General features: G+C 38.0%; 1 protein-coding gene across 3 annotated transcripts in view; it reads right to left on the minus strand.

Moving 5' to 3' along the window:
- CHRM3 (cholinergic receptor muscarinic 3) overlaps positions 1-21,435 on the minus strand; it is a 527,319-nt gene that overhangs the window by 377,281 nt on the left and 128,603 nt on the right. For all 3 annotated transcript variants that reach the window (XM_045437203.1, XM_045437201.1, XM_045437202.1), the window contains exon 2: positions 175-283. The gene's annotated coding sequence lies outside the window, so the exon portion shown is untranslated. The remainder of the gene's footprint in view (positions 1-174; positions 284-21,435) is intronic.

A 21,435-nucleotide genomic window follows, 5' to 3' on the forward strand; every position in this document is an offset into this window, starting at 1 on the left:
TTTAACCTGTTCTTTCATTTTGCAACTGGCTGCCACATAACCAGAATAAATCTAGCCATGTTCATAACCACAACACGAACACAAGTATTCTGCTTCTCTTTCATTATAAATGTAGACTCTGTTGACAATCTCCATATATAGCCACGTAAACAATACTGAATAGAAAATACCTACTAGTGAAGAGGCTTAGCGGCATACATCACGACAGGCATGCTTATCGTTCCGTCGATCCACAGCTCACTGAGCGACTCATAACTGAAATGTGTGCCATCACTGTTCAGATCTAAAAAAGACACACAAAGAGATAGCAACGTCAGTAAAGAGTATTTTGTATCATTCGTATAAGAGTATGTTTCCAACCTCCAGCTTAACAAAATGTTTGGTGATACATCACACTTTTCTGATTTCTCCCACAATGCATAGTACAGCCACGGACACGCACTATGTGGTCAATAAATAAGTCTGATTTAGTAGTAAATTTAGCAGTAAATCGGTAGGACTTTACTGGAAGGCTATAAATTTATCAATAAAGAACAAAACAAACAAAAGGCAAATTTGACATCCTTGGATGTGGGTGGTTTTTTTAGGGCCTATGTGCTAAACATTTATATCTTGCCCGTGTATGACATTTCTTTTAGTCCTCCTAACAAAGCTCCAACACAGGTAGTCTCCTCGCTTACAGCATTTAGGGTTCAGAATAGTACAGCAGCTGGCCCCAGACTCTGACCTCTAGAGCCATGTCCTTTCACTTATCATGGGCAACGTGTAGGAACACGTGTCGTCCTATGCTTCCTGTGCCCCCTACGTCCTACAATATGAGTGACAGATACCAAGAGATTCAAGGAAAGATGGGTCTCCTTGATCTCTGCCTCCCCTGGGGTTCTCGGGAGACAAACGTGGTCCTCTGCTCATCACTGTACGTAGACCTGCAAAGCGAGAGATCTCGTGTGGGGATGCAGAGTCTGGCACATGTAAATATCTGCTGAGTAAACGAATGAATAAATGGCAACAAAAGTAGGAACGGGCATATATTTTTTGTCTGAGTTCACACTTTTGTTTGATCAACCCTTTCATTTACTTGCCGACATTACCTTCCTGTCTGCAACACAGTCTCGGGAGAAAAAAAAAGCAGAATACATAATCTGAAACATCAAGTGAGCTAAGGTCAAATAGCCCTCATTCAAAGAATTACAAATTCATTAGGAGTCAGTTCAATTGGCTTCAATTGGAGAGGTTCCTGAAGAACAGCAAAAGGTCAATAACAAAGAAATTTTCCAGAGACAGAAAAAGAATTCGGCTTTCACTCCTAGATCAGATATCAGCGTGCTAACAGAACTTAACCACCGTCCCCTGCGGCCAGATCTCTTCATGCAGTCCTTCCCTTGCACAAAGACTGGGGCAAACAGAAATGGCTAAAGACCCTAGGAAGAAACTGCGTGACCACAAGGAACTAGGAAAAGCTGGAGAAGCTATGGAGAAAGAGCTACGTCAAAGACCCCGATGGTCAGACCCAATTTACCCCACTGAAGAAGCAGGGAGTGCTGTGGCTGACTGTCTGTGTAGAGCAGGGCCTGGCGACATGCGGCCTGCCGCCTGTTTTTGAGCTAAGAATGGGTCTCACATTTTTAAATCGCTGAAAGGAATCAAAAGAAGCATGCAGATTATTTGAAATTCAAATTTCAGAGTCTATAAATAAAGTTTTATTGGAACACAGCCACAGCCATTCATTTACATATCATCTCTGGCGGCTTGGGTGCCACAAGGGCAGAGTCAAGAGGTTGTGACAAACAGCATGACTCCCCACGTCTAAAATACAGACTATCTGACCTTTTATTGAAATGGTCGGTTGGCTTCTGATCTAAAGAATCGCTCTCCTCTGTCTCAGATTCTGTGTCTCCCTCTCTCTGACCCTGCCCCGTTCATGCTCTGTCTCTCTCTGTCTCAAAAATAAATAAAACGTTAAAAAAAAAAAAAAAAAAAAGAATCGCTCTCCTTTGGGTGGGGATGATATTAGAGAAAGATGGGTGTTTTCAGGCAGACTGAAGGGGGTGGGAATCCAATCCTCACAGAGGATGCAGAACTCCAGGGGCAATGCAACGGCTGCACTGAGTATGGCCAGGCTCCTCTGGGGACAGTGGGGCTTTTCCTTGGAGGAGGCACTGGGAAGGTTAGACTCAGCCACACTCAATCTGGCATACAGGTCGTGCCAATGGGGATGGATGAAGAAATCCGGCCATCAGGATAAACGGGCCACGGTGTTCTCAACTGGCCACGTCTAAGGGTGGATTAAGGGGAGACGGAAATAAACAGACAAAAAAGCATAAAGCCTGTCAACAAGAATCTGCTGTGATGAGCACCAGGTGTTGTAAAGAAGTGTTGAATCACTAACCTGTACACCAGAAACTAATATTACACTGTATGTTAACTAACTGGAATTTAAATAAAAACTTTAAAAAAGTAAAACATAATTTAAAAATCCTATTTAAAAACCAAAAAAAAAAAAAAAAAATCTGCTACAAAGCACAAGGAAACCATGCCGTCTTTATGAAGAGGAAACATTTACATCTGAAAGACACCAAAGAAAGTTAAAGTGTTTTGGAACATTCTTTGGACTCTCAGTGAAGTTTGAGACAACACAGAACAAAATCCCACAGTTTTATCTTTGCAGAAATTAATTAAACCCAAATAAATGAGAAGACATTTAAGTGGCTTTCCATTTAACTACTAATTGCATCTTGGTGAAGAAAAGAGAGGTTCTGATCTCAAAGATGTGGCTCTGAACACCAAATCCACCATATTCTTGCTGTATGACCTTGAACAACCTCATAATCAAAGTCTCCTTTCCACTACCTCTGAAACAGGGTTATTTTGAAAGTTGTGAGACAAAATACGCCTAAAATGTCCAGCATATTGCCTGTTACATGGGAAGTATGATATTTACTAGCTTGCTACCTTCCTTCTGGTCTAGCCCTGTTCACCTTCCCACCCTCCTGTTCTAAAACTCATCCATCCACCATGACAATTATGACCATAGGAAAATCGTTGCTGGACATGTAAGTCTCACCTGCCTTTGCATTTTCTGCTTTCTTTGCATAGACTATGCTTTCTAACATTGAATCTTTTCTCATCTCACTGGTAAACTGCTATTCACTTGAAAAAAATGTTTAATTCAGAAGTGAATTTTGTAACCATTCTTAATCCCTTGGGCAGAAATATACAGGCACAACCTTTTTGTGCAAAAATCTGTTATTATTAAGTCATAGTGTATTATCTGTTAACATCTGTCTTGCCCAGGACGCTGTATCTTGGTCATTTTCATTGGTATGGTCATTTTCATCATATGATGTGATAGCAAAATGACCAACTATAGCCTCCTGGGAAACACAGACATGTAAACACACACACACACACACACACACACACACACACACACACACACACACCCCACATACATTCCTGCCTGCCTATTACTGGCTTAGTGTTGGAGACCACATCTGAGTCATCTGACACTTATTGAATAGACAACACCTTCCTCATGCCAGCTGCAACCTGAGTGTAATGGCGACTTCAGAAATGTCTGGTGCCCAAACACTGGTTATTTGTTGAAAGAATAAGTGAAGAATGAGTGCAGGAAGAATGCAACAGCAAACCTAGTAAGGATCTGATATGTAAGAAATGGACACTTAGCAAGTTCTCAGTGACACTGACTGCTTAATTACCCTGGAAATCCATCTGGAAATAGACACAAAATAGTATACATCTCTTCACCTTATAGATTTGGGCAAAAGAGCTTTCGAAGTAGATTTCAATGACAATCTTCCCAATTTCCCAAACATCTACTATGTACCAGACTCCAGTGGGTACAGCCTCTAAGTCAGCTATTTCCATTTTTATTCTTTTTCAGAGGAGGAAGTTGAAGGGGAGCAAAGAGTGGGAAGCTTTTTCTTGACTAAAGTCACACAGTGAATGGAAACTTAAGTATATCAAAGTCTAGGCATTTCCACATTAAAACTCCTTTTTGGTCTCTACTTTGTTAAAAGATGCTCTTAACGGAAGACTTCTTGTATAAACAGTCAATAAGTGATAGTTGTTGTTACTACAATTATTATAACCCAACAAAAGGGAAACAGTTTATCACTGTGGAATGTTATAATGTGAAACTTATATTATGCTTTGTTTGCTGTAAGTATCGAAGTTATGCTAACATAAGGATCTGTGTCCATAAATGCAGAATACGAAAAGCTAAGAAGGCTTATCAAAATTATGAGCAATTTCATGTAGAATAAATAATAAATATTGGAAGACAGTACGGTGAAAGCAAGACCATGTGATTATAGGTAACTTATTTGAAATTCATCCATTTATTTGAGAAAAGTGCAAACATGCATGAGTTCAAATTTATATTTTAAAAAAGCTGACATGTATACATTTCTAAGAGTGGTGGTAACATGCCAGACTTCTCCACATTTGAAATCTCACTTTTTCCCTGAGCAGGAAAATACTTACTACTGTTTTGGTAAGAGCTATTAGTTTGTCTATTTATTTTGCTATTGGAAATGGAAACATTTAGAGGCGGATTTAAAAAACGAGGATTACTGGAGCTAAGTTCTCTCTCAAATGGAGTCATTTAAACTATCTACTCGACTTAAAATAGAGTTTACCTTCACATTTGCCAATTAGGATAAGCAATCGACACAAGATGATACTGACTATGGTACTCCTGCAAAAAAAAAAATAATACACACACACACACACACACACACACACACAAGTGTGTGTGTGTGTGTGTGTGTGTGTATGCATACCGCATATAGGGAGCGTGCTATTTTAACAGAACCACAGCAAAGATAATGATGAAAGTTCTTACCCAAAAAGGGAGACAGTGTTGGACAAGAGCAACAGCTGAGGCTCAAAAACATGTTGACGCGTGCTCAGACAGGACCTGATATCCACGCCAGCAAATGCCCAGGTCACAGACCATCTGCATCTCCAACTTTCATCTGAAGGCAGTTCTAACCTGTGTCACTTACTCATGAAGCAATTAGTATTCTCTTATGGTCATTGCATTACAACAGAAGAAAGCCACAAAAATTTAAAGAAATCTGTTTGCTTACTTATTTTTGATAGAGGGGAGGAGGCAGAGAGAGCAGGAGAGACAGAATCTGAAGCAGGTTCCAGGCTCCGAGTTGTCAGCACAGAGCCAATGCGGGGCTTGAACTCACAAACTGTGAAATTATGATCTGAGCTGAAGTTGGACACTTAACTGAGCCACCCAGGTGGCTGTAAAGAAGTCTGTTTAATCAAAAGCATCTTCTAGGAGGCTCCTGGGTGTCTCAGTTGGTTAAGCGTCCAACTTCAGCTCAGGTCATGATCTCACTGTTTGTGAGGTCAAGCCCCGAGTCAAGTTCTGTGCTGACAGCTCGGAGCCTGGAGCCTGTTTCAGATTCTGTGTCTCCCTTTCTCTCTGCCCTTCCTCTGTTGGCTCTCGGTCTCTCTCTGTCTCAAAAATAAATAAACATTAAACATTTTTTTAAAAAAGGCATCTTCTACCAACAAAAGTACAGAAAAGTGATCTTGATTATATAACCATGAAACCTAATCATCCAGGAATCAGGAGCAGCTTCTTCTGTGTGAGTGGGTGGCTTTTCTCCCATACAAATGATTATGCCCAGAGACCTACGTCTGACATATACATGGTTTAAGCACACTAATGGTTATACCCAGGGTACATGGTGATATTCCGGATGAAAATACACATTTTAGCTAGGTTTCCCACTATATAAAGGATAATCTGATGGGTATTTTTCCTTCTCTGTTAAGACTCTAAAATTAGTTTTCATGGGAACTATTTTATTTTTCAATGTTCATTTATTTATTTTGAGAGAGGGAGAGAGAGAGAGAGAGAGAGCAAGCAGAGGAGGGGCAGAGAGAGAGGGAGAGGGAGAATCCCAAGCAGGTTCCACACTCAGTGCAGAGCCCGATGCGGGGCTCAAACCCATCAACCATGAGATCATGACCTGAGCCGGAACATTGAGCTGGATGCTTAACCGACTGAGCCACCCAGGTGCACGAATTAACTATTTTAGTAACTGCTGTGGACAGCTACAGTGTTAAGGTAGGAAATAGTAAATCAAAAAGAATGATAGCCTTGGCAAGAAAGGCTCAGGCATAGCCAAAGTAGGAGGTATATTTTTATTTCTAAGTTTGTTTTAACTTGCTACTGGGTAGGTTTATATGTGTTTACATTTGTAATGAGGTAACTGTCACTTCATGTTTATATTTATTGGCTATTAAACTTTAAAGACTAGTTGCACTGAAAATTAACTTCCATGCTTATTCGACATTTGCTTTCCTGATGTGCCAATTAGTCTTCTATATTACTTTTAAGTAAGGACTGTTAAATTAGCTAGACAAAAATCAGTAGATTTTCTCATATGCCATTTACAAAACAGACAGCAGCTTCTAACTCTATTTAAATTTTAAATCTGACTCCAATATTATCTGATTGGGTTGAGACAGCCAGTTTGGCAAGCTGTGGATAAAGGGCTCTCTTATGAATCAAGGCTGTCATGATGGTAGAGAAGTGACCAAGCCTTTTGAAGGAGGGATGCTGTGGAGGTTAGCTAATGCAGAAAGGCGATCTAAAGTTGGGGCAAAGCACCAATAGAGGGGAGGTGGGAAGCATTTTCTATCGGCATCTTCCTGAAAAGAAAAAGCCTTTCAGAGACTCTCATCGCCCTTTGTAATCACACTGAAGATGAGAGCTAAGGTAAATTGAAGAAAGAGATACTTGGGAAAACCCTCCCCAAAGGCTATTGAACAATGGAGAATCTCCTTATTTGAGCCATTCCAAGCTCCTCCTCTCCTCTCTCTTCTATCCTTCCTCTCCTTCTCCTCTCTTTTCTCGTCTTTCTCCCGGTCCTTTTTAGCAAGAGCATTATCACACTCATTACTCACGAGCCTACTTCTGTGCCAAGCACACTGATGGGTACTTTACATGCATCTTTGTTTTCTTTTTCAGTCTTCCAAAACTGTTGCTACTGGTATTTCACAGAAGCTGAGGTTCTTCCAGACTGGATTTCACAGCCAAAGAGCCACTGAGTGGCAAAGGTAGAAACCAAACCCCAGTTGAACGGATTCTTTTAGTGAGAAAAGTTAAGAGCTCTGTGTAAATGCAGAACTCACTGCGACACTGCAGCCCCTGAGCATGTAAGGAATCATGATGGAAACTGGCAGCTGGATTGTTATCCTTCAGAACCTACTTCCATATCAGAGAGCTACTCAATTAAACATTCTTAAATCACAGCAACAGAATAGGTACTTCCAGAGCAAATGGAATTAATGTCTGAATCTTCATGTTAAAAAGGACCATGATCACTATCAACGTTCCAGTTAATTTACGGATGATAAAAGGAAACAAAAATAAAATAATGGTTACCAGACCAAGAGGTGTCTAGACTGGAAGGAGTGGCTAAAATTTAGGGTATTTTTTTTTTTTTTTTACCAAACTACAACAAAATTAGCAATCTATGAATATCTCAGTCATTTGATATCTGCTAAGGATTCCAGACATAAAGCCCAAGGAAAGCAAACTTCAAAGTCATCTTTGAAGCCCAAGAAACAAAAGAAAAGAAAAAACAAAACAAAACAAAACAAGCTTCATTGTCCTCTTAAAACCTCATAGAACCTACTACTGGAATGCGGAAGCTTTCGACTGGAATAGATCAACAGAGACAAAATCTGCATTTCTATCTAAATAAGAAAGGTTTCCTTAGGACTTCTAATGCCGTCTGCTGGAGTGCATGGTAACTTTCCAGGACCGAGAAGCCAGTGCACAAATTTTCCTGAAACCTGAAAGGCCTTGGTTTCCTGGAGGCACGGTAATGAGGAAGGCAGCCAAGAGAACACAGAAATGATTAAAGTTGGGGTTTTCTCTTTTCGCCTTACCAGCCTGGATAGTTAGATGGCTATCATCATGAATGCCTTTGGACACTTTCCTAGTTTTGCGCTTGAAAGGAAGTGATTTAGGACTCTGAAATCACACAGTTACCTCACATGGATATTACAGTTTTCAAAATGATGACGGTTTACTAGTATTTTGGGTGAAGAGACGTCTCAGGTACATTTTGCAGTCAGAACATTTACACATTTCACAAATGCTCTTGAAGTCTTTGGAAGTGATAACACTTCCTTAATGTCACGGAAAGACAAATGCATAAGCATTCCTTAGTGCTGATACTCAGCATTCTCTTGACTAAGTAAGGAAGACTACAGCAAACGTTGAGGGCAATAGGATACTGCGCTCTTAGGGCAGAAAGAGGACGTCCTCATGGCTTAAAGTGGCAGCAAGGTTTGCTTATGGCAAAATGTATTCAGGATTTCAGTGTGTGGCTTCACGCAGATGTCTCTGGGCAAAGCCCCTCTCTACCCTACACATTTAAGCAAGGAAAGTATCACTCAAAATGTGGATAAAAGGAGGGACTTCCACTACATTAGAGAAAGTAGCTTTCCAGTCCACCTACAAATTGATATCGAGGACAGGATTAAGAAACTAAGGACAAGCAACAGTCCTGTGGTATGGGGCATACAAGCTTTGGAAAGGAATCTCCCCCCATATAAAAATGCACCATATGTGCATATTATTAAGCTGCTCTTAAGCTGTGCATTTATACAATGAATACACTCATTAAGATTATCAACCTCTGGGCAGGGATCCGCTGAATTCCACAAGCATACAGCTGGTTGATGAATGCAGAAACACGCTAGTTGGAAGCCTCACCACTAACCGCCAGGGCCAGTGGGTCGAATGCACCTTTTACACATTGCCTTTTCCCCAGTCCATAGCTCCTGAGTATCAATCTCAAAACTATGGTCTCCATCTCAATAGAGACGGCTTGCCATAGGAGGACGATGGCTTTGGCCAAGAGAAAACTAGTAACCACGTCCTCCAGTTAGAACGTGGAAATAAATGATTGAGATTGAATGGAGGGCACACAAACCACCGGCTCCTCAAATACTCTGCATTGTGGGAATTGGAAAACCAAAGTCACGGTGAGAATTTTGGTAATTAATCCAACCAAAGCAAACTTGAAACCATGAGAATACACCGTATAAGTCCAGTGTTAGTCCCGCCTCCTGGACCCCAAGCGTAGAGTGGAATTGGAAGCAACAGACCTCCAGATGCTCACACCATTCTCAGACCCAGTAATGTGAAAGATGGAGTCTCAACAGTGTTTCTTCACGTGCGCAGCAGGCTTGCAGCTTGAAAGCACTGAACACTATTCACCTATCCTGCTTAAAATACTCAGTCTCCTTCATTAGCAATTCCAGGGTAGGTGGGATCTCTCTGGGTCAAGGTCAAGCTGCAGCAGCCTGTGCCCAAAGGCCCAGGTGACAGCCAGTTTCACAGTCCTCACCTTTGCTCAGGCCTAACAATAGCCCTGCTCTCAACAGCCGACTGACCTCCATGACATTGACTCCTTGATGCTGGGGAACATGCTTCACAAGTATCGACAGCAGCTCCAGGCCACGAATCTGATGGGAGAGATCCCCAAACAGAAAAACAAACGCAGGCAGGAGAGGGAGAAATAATCTTCCCAATTAGACAGGTTACTTTAACCTAAGCCAAAGCCAAGGGCAACACAGGCGCCTGAAGAATTGCCTGACCAGAATGTGAAAGCATTTTCACAAGGCAGATCCCACATTCCATATGGTCTGGGGTGCTGGAAACATGGGGCCCAAATGGGAAAAAAGAAATGTAAAGGGCTTAAAATATATCCTAAATGGGAAATAAATATATACTAAATGGGTTCCACTCAAAGTTCTCAACCTGGTAACATGGCAGCAATATGGTGAACTCTCCCCTTTGGAGAGAGGAGACAAAATGCATTACAAAGAGCTTTTTGCCCCAGATGTGATGAGTGCATAGTGCCAATATTAACTATTAGAAGATCATTCCCAACTGAGTTTAAGCCCACAGCATGCAGACTCTGGACCACTGGCACCGACTGGTGGGCATCCTCATCAATGCCAAGTTTTAATCTGTCCGTCTTCCTTCCCTCAACGAATACTTGGTGCTGAATGAATTCCAGGACCGAGGTTCTGTTAAAAGTGCAATCACTTGGCGCAAGAAAGTTGTAGAGGCAGAGCAATGTGCACATGCTAAGAGACACGGTAAGCTGCAGGAGAGCAGAGGCTCTTTCTCACTGCTGCATCTCCGGTGCCTGGCACGGAGTCTGACACGTAGTGGGACAGCTCTCGATGGAGGAGCATCCTTACAGAAAGACGCTATCTTCAAAATAAGCCATTACTCAAGTTCAGCAGCCACTAGCAGTGGTAGGACCCTTCAGTTAATGAGAACCTTACTGCAATCAGAGTTTATTGCTTTTATTATACACTGTTAGTTACTGAGGTTCTCCCAGGAACTAGACCAAATGTTAATTGTTCCAAATATGGACTGTGCCATTTAGTCTTCCTTACTACCTTGAAAATGTATATTGGCCCCCTTCTACAGATGGGAAAACTGGTGATTCAAACTTAGGTTGGATTATGCCAAACCCCATTGACCTTCCACCTTATGAGAACTTAAGTTTTTGTTTATTTTCTGTTTCAGAGAATGTCCCTGAAGCTGGAAATGATTGGTAGACTTCTAGATGTGAGAGGTAGTAGCTTATTCTGCCCTCAGCACCTAGACATATGATAGTGATCTAGCCTGGGACCCCTTTCCCAATCCATTACGTGGGATCCAATAAAGTAACATGCATGTGAAAAAGTTTTGAAAGTTAAAGACCTAGAAATGCAAATCAGTGTGTGCGCTCACCTGAAATGCGCATCACCATTTGACGTGCGTGTAATGGCACGGAAGGAGGAAGGGATCTCCGGCTGTCTAGTCAAGGCTACTGAGTCAACCCCATGTTCAGTGGGGCAGCACAGGTGACAACCAGATTAGCCTCATCGTTGATGTACCCATTTACCAACATGGAAAGTTTGGCCTAGTCATGGGGACCTTAGTATATTTTCTTATCATATTCCCACAAAAATTGAGGAATGGAAGGAATACAATGCTTTTCTTTTCTAAAAACTTGGAATAATTTGACCTTTTGTTCCCTCCCCTAAAGGAGAATGATAATACATCAAAATACATTATTTCCATCAGAGTTCCACAAATAGTTAAAGGATACTCCAGAATTATTTAAGGTTTTGATTATGGGGCCTTTTGCAAAACTAAAAAAAAAAAATCATGAAACAAATTAATTCAAGTGAAAATCAGCTTAAAACCATAAATAATATTTTAAAATAATCTGCTTCGGTCATTTTTGTTCTCATTTTCTTACAGGTGATTATGTCTAAGTTTGTAGCAAAGATTATATTAAACTTCACCAGACAGTCTTCTTTCTTAATTACCTTCTTTTAGCATATTGTTTTTTTTTTAAAGTTTCTATTTTAATTTCAGTTAGTTAACATACAGTGTTATACTACTTTCATGTGTACAATATAGAGATTCAACATTTCCATAAATCACCCAGTGCTCATCACAACAAGTGCACTCCTTAATCTCCATCACCTATGGCATCCATCTCCCCACCCTCCTCTGGTAACTATCAATTTTGTTCTCTACAATTAAGAGTCTGTTTCTTTATCTATCTATCTATCTATCTATCTATCATCTATCTATCTATCTATCATCTATCTACTATCTATCTATCTATCATCATCATCATCATCTATCTTTTCCCTTTGCTTTTTTTGTTTTGTAAATTCAATATGAGTGAAATCATATGGTATTTGTCTTTGTCTGACTCATTTCACTTAGCATTATAATCTCTAGCTTCATCCGTGTCATTGCAAATGGCAAGATTTCATTCTTTTTCATGGCTGAGTAATATTCTATATATCTATCTCTCTATATAGATCTATATCCATAGGTACATAGATATACACCACCTCTTCTTTATCCATTCATTAATTGATGGACACTTGGGCTGCTTCCATATCTTGGCTATTGTAAATAATGCTGCTATAAACACATAGGTGCGTGTAACCCTTTGAACTGGTACTTTTGTACTATTTGGGTAAATAGAAGTGCAACTGCTGGATTGTAGGGTAGACCTATTTTTAACTGGTTGAGGAACTTCTATATGGTCTTCCACAGTGGCTGCACCAGTTGCCTTCCCACCAACAGTGCACAAGTGTTCCTTTTTCTCCACATCCTCACCAACACTTGCTGTTTCTTCTGTTTTTGGTTTTAGCCATTTTGACAGGTGTGCCCTGGTATCTCACTGTAGTTTTGATTTGCATTTCCCTGATGATGAATGACGTTGAACATCTTTTCATGTGTCTGTTGGCCATCTGCCTTTCTTCTTTGGAGAAATATCTGTTCATGTCTTCTGCCCATTTTTAATTGGATTGTTTCTTTGAGTGTTGAGTTTTGTAAGTTCGTTATACATGCTGGATACTAACTCTTTATCAGATATGTCATTTGCAAATATCTTCTCCTATTCTGTAGGTTGCCTTTAGTTTTGTTGATTGTTTCCTTAGCTGTGCAGAAGCTTTTAATTTTGATGAAGTTCCAATAGTTTGTTTTTCCTTTTGTTTCCCTTGCCTCAGGAGACATATCTAGAAAGAAGTTGCTATGGCTGATGTCAAAGAAGTTACTGCCTGTGTTCTCTTCTAATATTTTTATGGCTTCAGGTCTCCCGTTTAGGTCTTAAATCCATTTTGAATTTATTTTCACGCATGGTATAAGAAAGTGGTCCGGTTTATTTCTTTTGTTGCTGTCCACTTTTCTCAACACCATTTGTTGAAGAGACTGTGCTTTTTTTAAAGGTTTATTTATTTTTGAGAGAGAACAGCATAAGTGGGCAAGGGACACAGACAGAGGGACACAGAATCCAAAGCGGGCTCTGCACTGACAGCAGTGAGCCCAATCCAGGGCTTGAACTCACAAACTGTCAGATATGACCTGAGCTGAAGTCAGACGCTCAACCAACCAAGCCACCAACGTGCCCCAAGACTGTCCTTTTCCTATTGGATATTCTTTCTTGCTTGGTTGAAGATTAATTGACCATATAATTGTGGGTTTGCTCCTGGGTCTTCTACTCTGTTCTATTGATCTATGTGTCTATTTTTGTTCCAGTACTGTATGGTTTTGATTACCAAAGCTTTGTAATATAACTGGAAGTCCAGAATTGTGAAGCCTCCAGTTTTGCTCTTCTTTTTCAAAATTGCTTTGGCTATTCAGGGTCTTTTGTGGTTTCAATTTTAGAATTGTTTGTTCCAGTTCTGTGAAAAATGCTGGAGGTATTTTGATGGGACTGCATTGAATGTGTAGATTGCTTTAGGTAGTATAGACATTTTAACAATATTTGTCCTTCCAATCAATAAGCATGGAATGTTTTCCATTTCTTCGTGTTGTCTTCAATTTCTTTTATTGTTGTTTTATAGTTTTCAGAGTACAAGTCTTTCACCTCTTTGGTTAAGTTTATTTCCAGCTTTCTTAATGTTTTTGGTGCAATTGTAAATGGGATTGATTCCTTAATTTTTCTTTCTGATGCTTCGTTATTGTTGTGTAGAAATGCAACAGATTCTGTATGTTGATTTTGTATCCTGCAACTTTACAGACTTCATTTACCAGTTCTAGTAGTTTTTTGGTGGAGTCTTTGCGTTTTTTACATATAGTATCATGTCTTCTGCAAATAGTGAAATCTTTACTCCTTCCTTACATACTTGGATGCCTTTCAATCCTTTTTGTTGTCTGATTGTTGTGGCTAGGACCTCCAGTGCTATGTTGAATGAAAATGGTGCGAGTGGACATCCTTATCTTGTTCCTGAACTTAGGGGAAAAGCTCTCAGTCTTTCACCATTGAGGATGATGTTAGCAATGGGTTTTATGTTGAGGAATGTTCCCTCTAAACCTACTTTCTTGAAGGTTTGTATCATGAATGAATGTTGTATTTTGTCAAATGCTTTATCTGAATCTACTGAAATGATCACATGGTTCTTTTCCTTCTTATTGATGTGGTGTATCACGTTGATTGATTTGCAAATATTGAACCACTTTTGTAAACCAGGGATAAATCCCACTTGATAGTGGTGATATTTTTTAAAATGTATTGTTGAACTTGGTTTGCTAGCATTTTGTTGAGGATTTTTGCAACCATGTTCATCAGAGATATTGGCCTATAGTTCTCTTTCTTAGTGGTGTATTTACTTGGTTTTTGTATCAGGGTAATGCTGGCCTCATAGAATAAATATGGAAGTTTTCCTTCCTTTTCTATTTTTTTGGAATAGTTTGAGAAAAATAAGTATTAACTCTTCTTCAAAATAAGATTCACATGTGAAGCCATCTAGTCTTGGACTTTGGTTTGTTGGTAGTTTTTTGATTACTGATTCAATTTCTTTGCTGGTTATCATTCTGTTCAAATTTTCTATTTCTTCCTGATTTAGTTTTGGTAGGTCATATGTTTCTAGGCATTTATCCATTTCTTCTAGATTGTCCAATTTGTTGGCATATGGATTTTCATAATATTCTCTTATAGTTGTTTGTATTTCTGTGGTGTTGATTGTTATTCCTCCTCTCTCATTTGTGATGTTATTTGAGTCCTTTCTCTTTTTTTCATAATATGAACCAGCTCTTGGTTTCACTGAGCTGTTCTATTGTTTTTTAGTTTCTAAATCATTTATTTCATCTCTAATCTTTATTATTTCCTTCTTTGTGCTGGTCTTAGGGTTTGCTTGATTTTGTGTTTGTTTTTTTTTTTTTCTAGCTCCTCTAGGTGTAAGGATGGGTTATACATTTGAGACTTTTCTTGCTTCTTGAAGTAAGCCTATATTGCTATACACTTCCCTCTTACAACTGCTATTGCTGCATACCAGAAGTTTTGTCCCATTGTGTTTTCATTTTCATTTGTTTCCATGTACTTTTGTATTTCATCTTTTATTTCCTGGTTGATCCATTTATTGTCTAGTAGCATGTTATTTAATTCCCATTTATTTGTGACTTTTCCAAATTTTGTTTCGTGTGTGTGTGTGTGTGTGTGTGTGTGTGTGTGATAATGTGTGTGTGGTTTACTTCTATTATTATAGCTTCATGGTCAGAAAAGATGCATGACATAACTTTGATCTCTTGAATTTGTAAAGATTTGTTTTGTGGGCTAATGTGTGATCTATTCTGGAGAATGTTGTATGTGCAAAAGAATGTGTATTCTGCTGTTTTAGGATGCAAGGTTCTAAATGTATCTCTTTAAATCCGCCTGTTCCAGTGTGTCATTCCAAGCCATTGTTTCCTTGTTGATTTTCTGTTTAGATGATCTGTCCATTGTTGCAAGTGATGTGTTAAAGTCCTCTACTATTATTGTATTACTATTAGTTCTTTTATGTTTGTTAATAATTGTTTAATGTATTTGAGCGTCCTATGTTGGGTGCATAAATACTTACAACTGTTATAGCTTCTTGTTGAATTGTCTCCTTTGTGATTATATTGTGTCCTTCATTGTTTCTTGTTACACTCTTTGCCTTAAAGTCTATTTTGTCTTATATAAGAATTGCTCCTCTGGCTTTCTTTTGCAATCTGTTATAGATGTTTTTCCATCCCTACACTTTCAGTCTGCAGGTGTCTTTAGGTCTGAATGAGTCTCTTGACTTTTCTATCCATTCTGCCACCTTATTTCTTTTCACTGGAGCATTTAGTCCATTTACATTTGAAGTAATTATTGAGGGATATGTATTTATTTTCACTTCATTACTTGTTTTGTGGTCATTTCTGAAGCTTTTCTCTCATCCTTGTCTTTCTCTTTCACGGTTTGCTGGTTTTATTTAGTGATGTATTTGCTACTTCTTTCCCTTTACTCTTTGAATATTTATTAGTAGTTTCTGATTTGTAGTTACCATTAAGTTAGCATCTAACCTCTTCTGCATATAGCAGTGTGTATTAAGTTGATGGTCATTTAGGCTTGAACGCATTCTTTACTCCTCTCCTCCCCACATTTTAGGTATATGCTATTATATTTTATATCCTTTTATTTTGTGAGTTATTTGATTTTTATAGAAATATTCATTTTTCCTACTTTTGTGTTTTCTACCTTTATACTGTCACTTTTGGTTTTCCTTTCCACTCAATGAATCCCCTTTAATATTTAATATTGCAGAACTAGCTTAGTGGTCACAGACTCTTTTAGTTTTTGTTTATCTGGGAAACTCTATCTCTCTTTCTATTTTGAATGATAGACTTGCTGGATAGAGTATTCTTAGCTGCAAATATTTCCCATTGAGCACTTAGAATATATCATGCCACTCCCTTCTGGCTTAGTGTAATCTCTACTACTTCCATGCTTATTAACCTCTCAGTTTTCATTACACTGCTTTTGTTTCAAGGTCTTAATGTTAAACTTTATCAAATAGAGTGGAACTCCTACATATCTTGTAAGACGACTTCTTCATCTTAGAAACCAATTCTAGAAATGTTCTTTTCTACAACACAAAGTAACAGATATTTTTTTCTTAGAATTAACCAAGTTCATGATATCTTGAAATACTTAATTCATAATAAATCCATTTTAAGTAGAATTACAAAGAATGCTGCTCTCTAACATTTTAGGAGTACTGACATCATCTAACTATATGATTTATGTTCAGTCCCTAAATACAATTATTGGTTGCCATTAAACTACTTTTGAAAGTTTCTGATCAGATGTTCTCATGACCCTCCAACATTTTTAAATGCAATTTTCCTCATGTAATTCATCATCTCTATCACATATATGTAGTTTTTTCAAACTTGTTTTGGACCTCAAAACTCTTAAAAAATAATGGTCAACAGCAATGGCATAAAACAAGTTCTTAAATGAGTCCTATTCTTTTATTATCACTATCAAACACATTAACATGTTGAGCTTGGTACAAACCATGATTCTAGGCACCATGAGGCTCACAGGCTTTGGCTGCAGAAAATCTTACTCCTTCAAGAGCGTATTTAGCAATGCAAAGAGATAAGTCTTGATTTAACTTTACGATGTGAACAAGTAAGACAAATAATTCAATATATAAAAGAAATAACATGTATCCAAATTTGTGTACATTTTAATGAGAGAGGTTATTGAAGATACTGACATGACATGCATGCCAAACTGGTTTGATTGATAAAAACTTCCCACAATACATCTGTCTGCACTTGGACTGAACAACAGAGAAACACAAGAAATGATGGCCTGTTCTGAGCATGGGAGAAAGGTCTTTGTCAGCTAGTCTGGTGTCGGGAACCAAATTCCCTGCACTAGAAAATAAAATTTGTTGAACAGGATAGGCGAAGGGAAGAGAAATGTACTTCATTCAAGTTTTGTATCTTGGAGATGGCAAAAACAGAAAAGAAAAAAATGAAAAAGCCCTCCACTTTCAGTTGATACTTTCAATATTTTAAGATAAAGGATAAAGAAAATTAACAAAATTATGAGGCAGTCACATAACGTTTCTAGATGTGTCATTTCCAATAACTGAGAAAAAGTACCAAATTTATTTCCTGGCAAATATTGCTATTGCATTTTAATGAAGAGAAAATAAGTTTCTCAGTAAGTGGCAAAGCCTAAGTGCACATGCATCACTGTGCTTTGATTCAAAGGCTCATGCCCTTTTCACGAAATTGTCAATATTTGCTAAAATGTAATTATAAATAAATTCAGGATGTTTTCAGTTTTAAAGCTGGATTTGTTTAGAAATAATTTTCAAAGAGTAAAATTCACCCCTTTTTTATCATATGGCATGTTGAGTTTTTATAAATGTTCATGGTACAGTAGCCATGCCTAATATCACAAAATACATTTCCATTACGCTAGCCAGTTACCTGTGCCTCTTCGTAGTCAGTGCCCTTCTCCCACTCCAGTCCTGACAACTTCTGCTCTGATTTATATTCTTTTTTTTTTTTTGTCCTTAAGTTTATTTATTTTGAGAGAGAGAGAGCGAGAGAGAGAGAGAGAGAGAGAGAGAGAGAGAGAATCCCAAACAGGTTCTGGGCTCTCAGCATGGAGCCTGATGCAGGGCTTGATTCCACAAACCATGAGACCATGACCTACACCAAAACCAAGAGTCAGACATTTACCTGACTGAGCCACCCAGGCACCCCTGCTCTGATTTCTATTCTTTAAGTTTTTCCAAAATGCTATACAAATGAAATCATAGAGATAAAAAAGCATTTTGTATCCAGCTTCTTGTACTTAGCATATATTAAGTAAAATCAATGCTCTATGCATCTGTCTTTAATGCTATCACACTGCTATGATTAATGTAGTTTACATTAAATTCTAAAATCAGGAAATATTAAGTCCTCCAACTTTGTTCTTCTCTTCCAAAATCACTGGATTATTTTCAATGCTCAGAATTCCCACATAAATTTTTGGATCAGTTTATCCCTTTTGCAAAGATTCTAGGGGGAAATTGATAGGACTTTTTGAATTGATTGATAAAGCTGGCAAGAACTGCCATATTAGCAATAGTGAGTCTTTCTATCTATGACCATAAAATGTCTCTCCATTTATTTAATCTTCATTAATTTCTCTCAGCTAACCTGTTCTTTCTCTCAGAAAGTTTCTTTTTCTTAGCAGTGCTTTGTAATTTTTGTTGTTTAAGTATTGTATTTCATTGTTAAATTTATTCCTACATATTTATGGGGGGAATGAAATTATTTTAATTTCATTTTCAGAAAATTCATTGACAGTAAATAGCTATGCAAATGATTGTGCTTGTTGATAATATATTCTCTGGTATTGCTGAACACTTTTATTAGTTCTAACAGTATTTTTGTCGATTTCTTAGGATTTTCTACACACAGGCTCAATCGTCTGCCAATAAAGGCAGTTTACTTCTCTTCTAATCTGGATGCATTTATTTATTTTATTTAAATTTAATTTTTGACTTTACTGCAAGTGATCAGCATGTTCTATACAATGAGGAGGAGAACACTGAGATTGGATGTCTCGACTTGTTCCCTGTCATAAGGAGCAAGTATCAATTTCTCATCCTTTTGTATAATGTTAGCTGTATGTTTTTTGTAGATGCCCTTTAATAGACTAAGAAAGTTCCCTTTTATTTCTAGTTTGTTGAAAGTGTTTTGTTTTCATTTTTGTTTTTATTTTTATTTTTGAGAGAGAGAGAGAGAGCACAAGTGAGGAGGGGGTAGAGAGAGACAGAGAGGGAGAGACAGAGACAGAGAGAGAGAGAGAGAGAGAGAGAGAGAGAGAATCCCAAGCAGGCTCCATGCCTACCACAAAGCTTGACCTGGTGCTCAATCTCACGACCATGAGATTATGATCTAAGTCAAAATCAAGAGTCTGAAGCTTAACTGACTGAGGCACACAGGTGCCCCTTCATTTTCATTTTTAAATTAGGAATGCGGGGGTGCCTGGGTGGCTCAGTTAAGTGTCTGACTTTGGCTCACATCATGATCTCATGGTTTGTGAGTTGAGCCCTGTGTCAGGCTCTGTGCTGACAGCCTGGAGCCTGGAGACTCCTTCAGATTCTGTATCTCCCTCTATCTCTCTGCCCCCCCCCCCCCCCGCTCATGCTCTCTCTCTCTCTCTCTCTGAAATAAACATTAAATTTTTTTTAAATTTAAATCAGGAAAGGATACAGGATTTTGTCAAGTGCTTTTTTGTATCTTTTAAGATGATCGTGTGTTTTCCCTTTTATTCTATTAATTTGGTGCACTACATTAATTGATTTTGAATATTAAACTGATATTGTTTTAAAATGACACAACGCAATAAATTTATACATGTTGGTCAACTGACACGTTGCTTTGGTTTGTTACTTTGTTGATGATTTTTGCATCTGTATCTATGAGGGATATTGGTCTAGTTTTCTTGTGATGTCTTATCTGGCTTTGGTATGACAGTGATACTGGACTCAAGGAATTATATGGAAAATATTCTCTTTCAATCTTGAAGTGTTTGTAAGAGAATAGTATTATTTCTTCCTAAAATATCTTACAATTCACCAAGGAAGCCACGTAGGCCTGGGTTTTCCTTTATGTGAAGATTTTAAATTGTTAATTCTATTTTTTTTTTTTTTTTTTTACTTATCACCCATTCAGATTTTCTATTTCTTTTGAGTCAGTTATGGATTTCTATCTTTGTAGGTATTTGTCTATTTCATCAAAATTGTCCATTGAGTGGCGCCTGGGTGGCGCAGTCGGTTAAGCGTCCGACTTCAGCCAGGTCACGATCTCGCGGTCCGTGAGTTCGAGCCCCGCGTCGGGCTCTGGGCTGATGGCTCAGAGCCTGGAGCCTGTTTCCGATTCTGGGTCTCCCTCTCTCTCTGCCCCTCCCCCGTTCATGCTCTGTCTCTCTCTGTCCCAAAAATGAATAAACGTTGAAAAAAAAAATTTAAAATTGTCCATTGATGGCAGAAAATAGTTCAAAGTTTTTTCTTATAATCCCTTTAACTTCTATAGGATTGGTAGTGGTGTCTCTTATGTTCCTGATTTTGACAATTTGTATCTTTTCTCTTTTTTCTTGGTCATTCTAGCTAAAAGTTTGTCCCTTGTTTTGATTTTTTCAAAGAACCAAACTTTGATTTTATTTTTTCTACGTTTTTATTGGTTTTATTTACTGCCTTTCATTTCATTGATATCCACTGCAATCTGTATTATTTTCTTTCATATTTTATTTTAGTTTGCTCCTCTTTTTCTAGTGTGTTATGATGAAGTTTAGATTATTAATTTTCAATTGCATTTTACTATGTTGTGGGTGCTTAAAAACACAAATTTCCTATAGCACTCTATTAGCTGCATTTCAAAAATTTGGATAAGCTATATTTTCTTTTTCAGTCATTTCAAAATATTTTTAAATTTCCCTTGTGAATTCTTCTGTGACTCCTGGGTTATTTGAAAAGTATTTTGTTCAATTTTTAATTTTTGGAGATTTCCCCAATTTTTGTATTGTTGATTTCTAATTTAATTTTGTTAGGGTGAGGGAACACAGGTTATGTGACTTGAACCCTTTTAAGTTTATCGAATCTTGTTTTATGGGCCTAGCATATGGTTTTTTCTGAAAATTCCCCATCTGCACTTGACAATAATATATATTTTCATGTTCTGGGGTGGAGTGTTCTACACTCCACTTGTTCTTTAATTTTAAGTTAGTTGATAGAAGTTGTTCAAGTATTTATATACTCGTTGATTTGGTCTCTTTATTCTATCAATTATTAAGGGCAGAATTCTCAAACTATTTTTGTTGAACTGCTTGTATCTCATTTCAGTTTTGTCAGCTTTCACTTCCTATATTTTAGGGTTCTAATGTTAGGTGTCTATATGTTTTCAAATTTCTTATCTTCCTTAACAGACACTTTTGGCATTATAAATATCTTTGTCTCTAGTAAATGTCTATGGTCTTTCTGTTAGTCTGTTTTCAAGTTTTTATCTTTGTTTTTGGCCTTCAACAGTCTGATGAT

This window comes from Leopardus geoffroyi, chromosome D2 (genome assembly GCF_018350155.1).
Source record: "Leopardus geoffroyi isolate Oge1 chromosome D2, O.geoffroyi_Oge1_pat1.0, whole genome shotgun sequence".
Lineage (NCBI taxonomy): Eukaryota > Metazoa > Chordata > Mammalia > Carnivora > Felidae > Leopardus > Leopardus geoffroyi.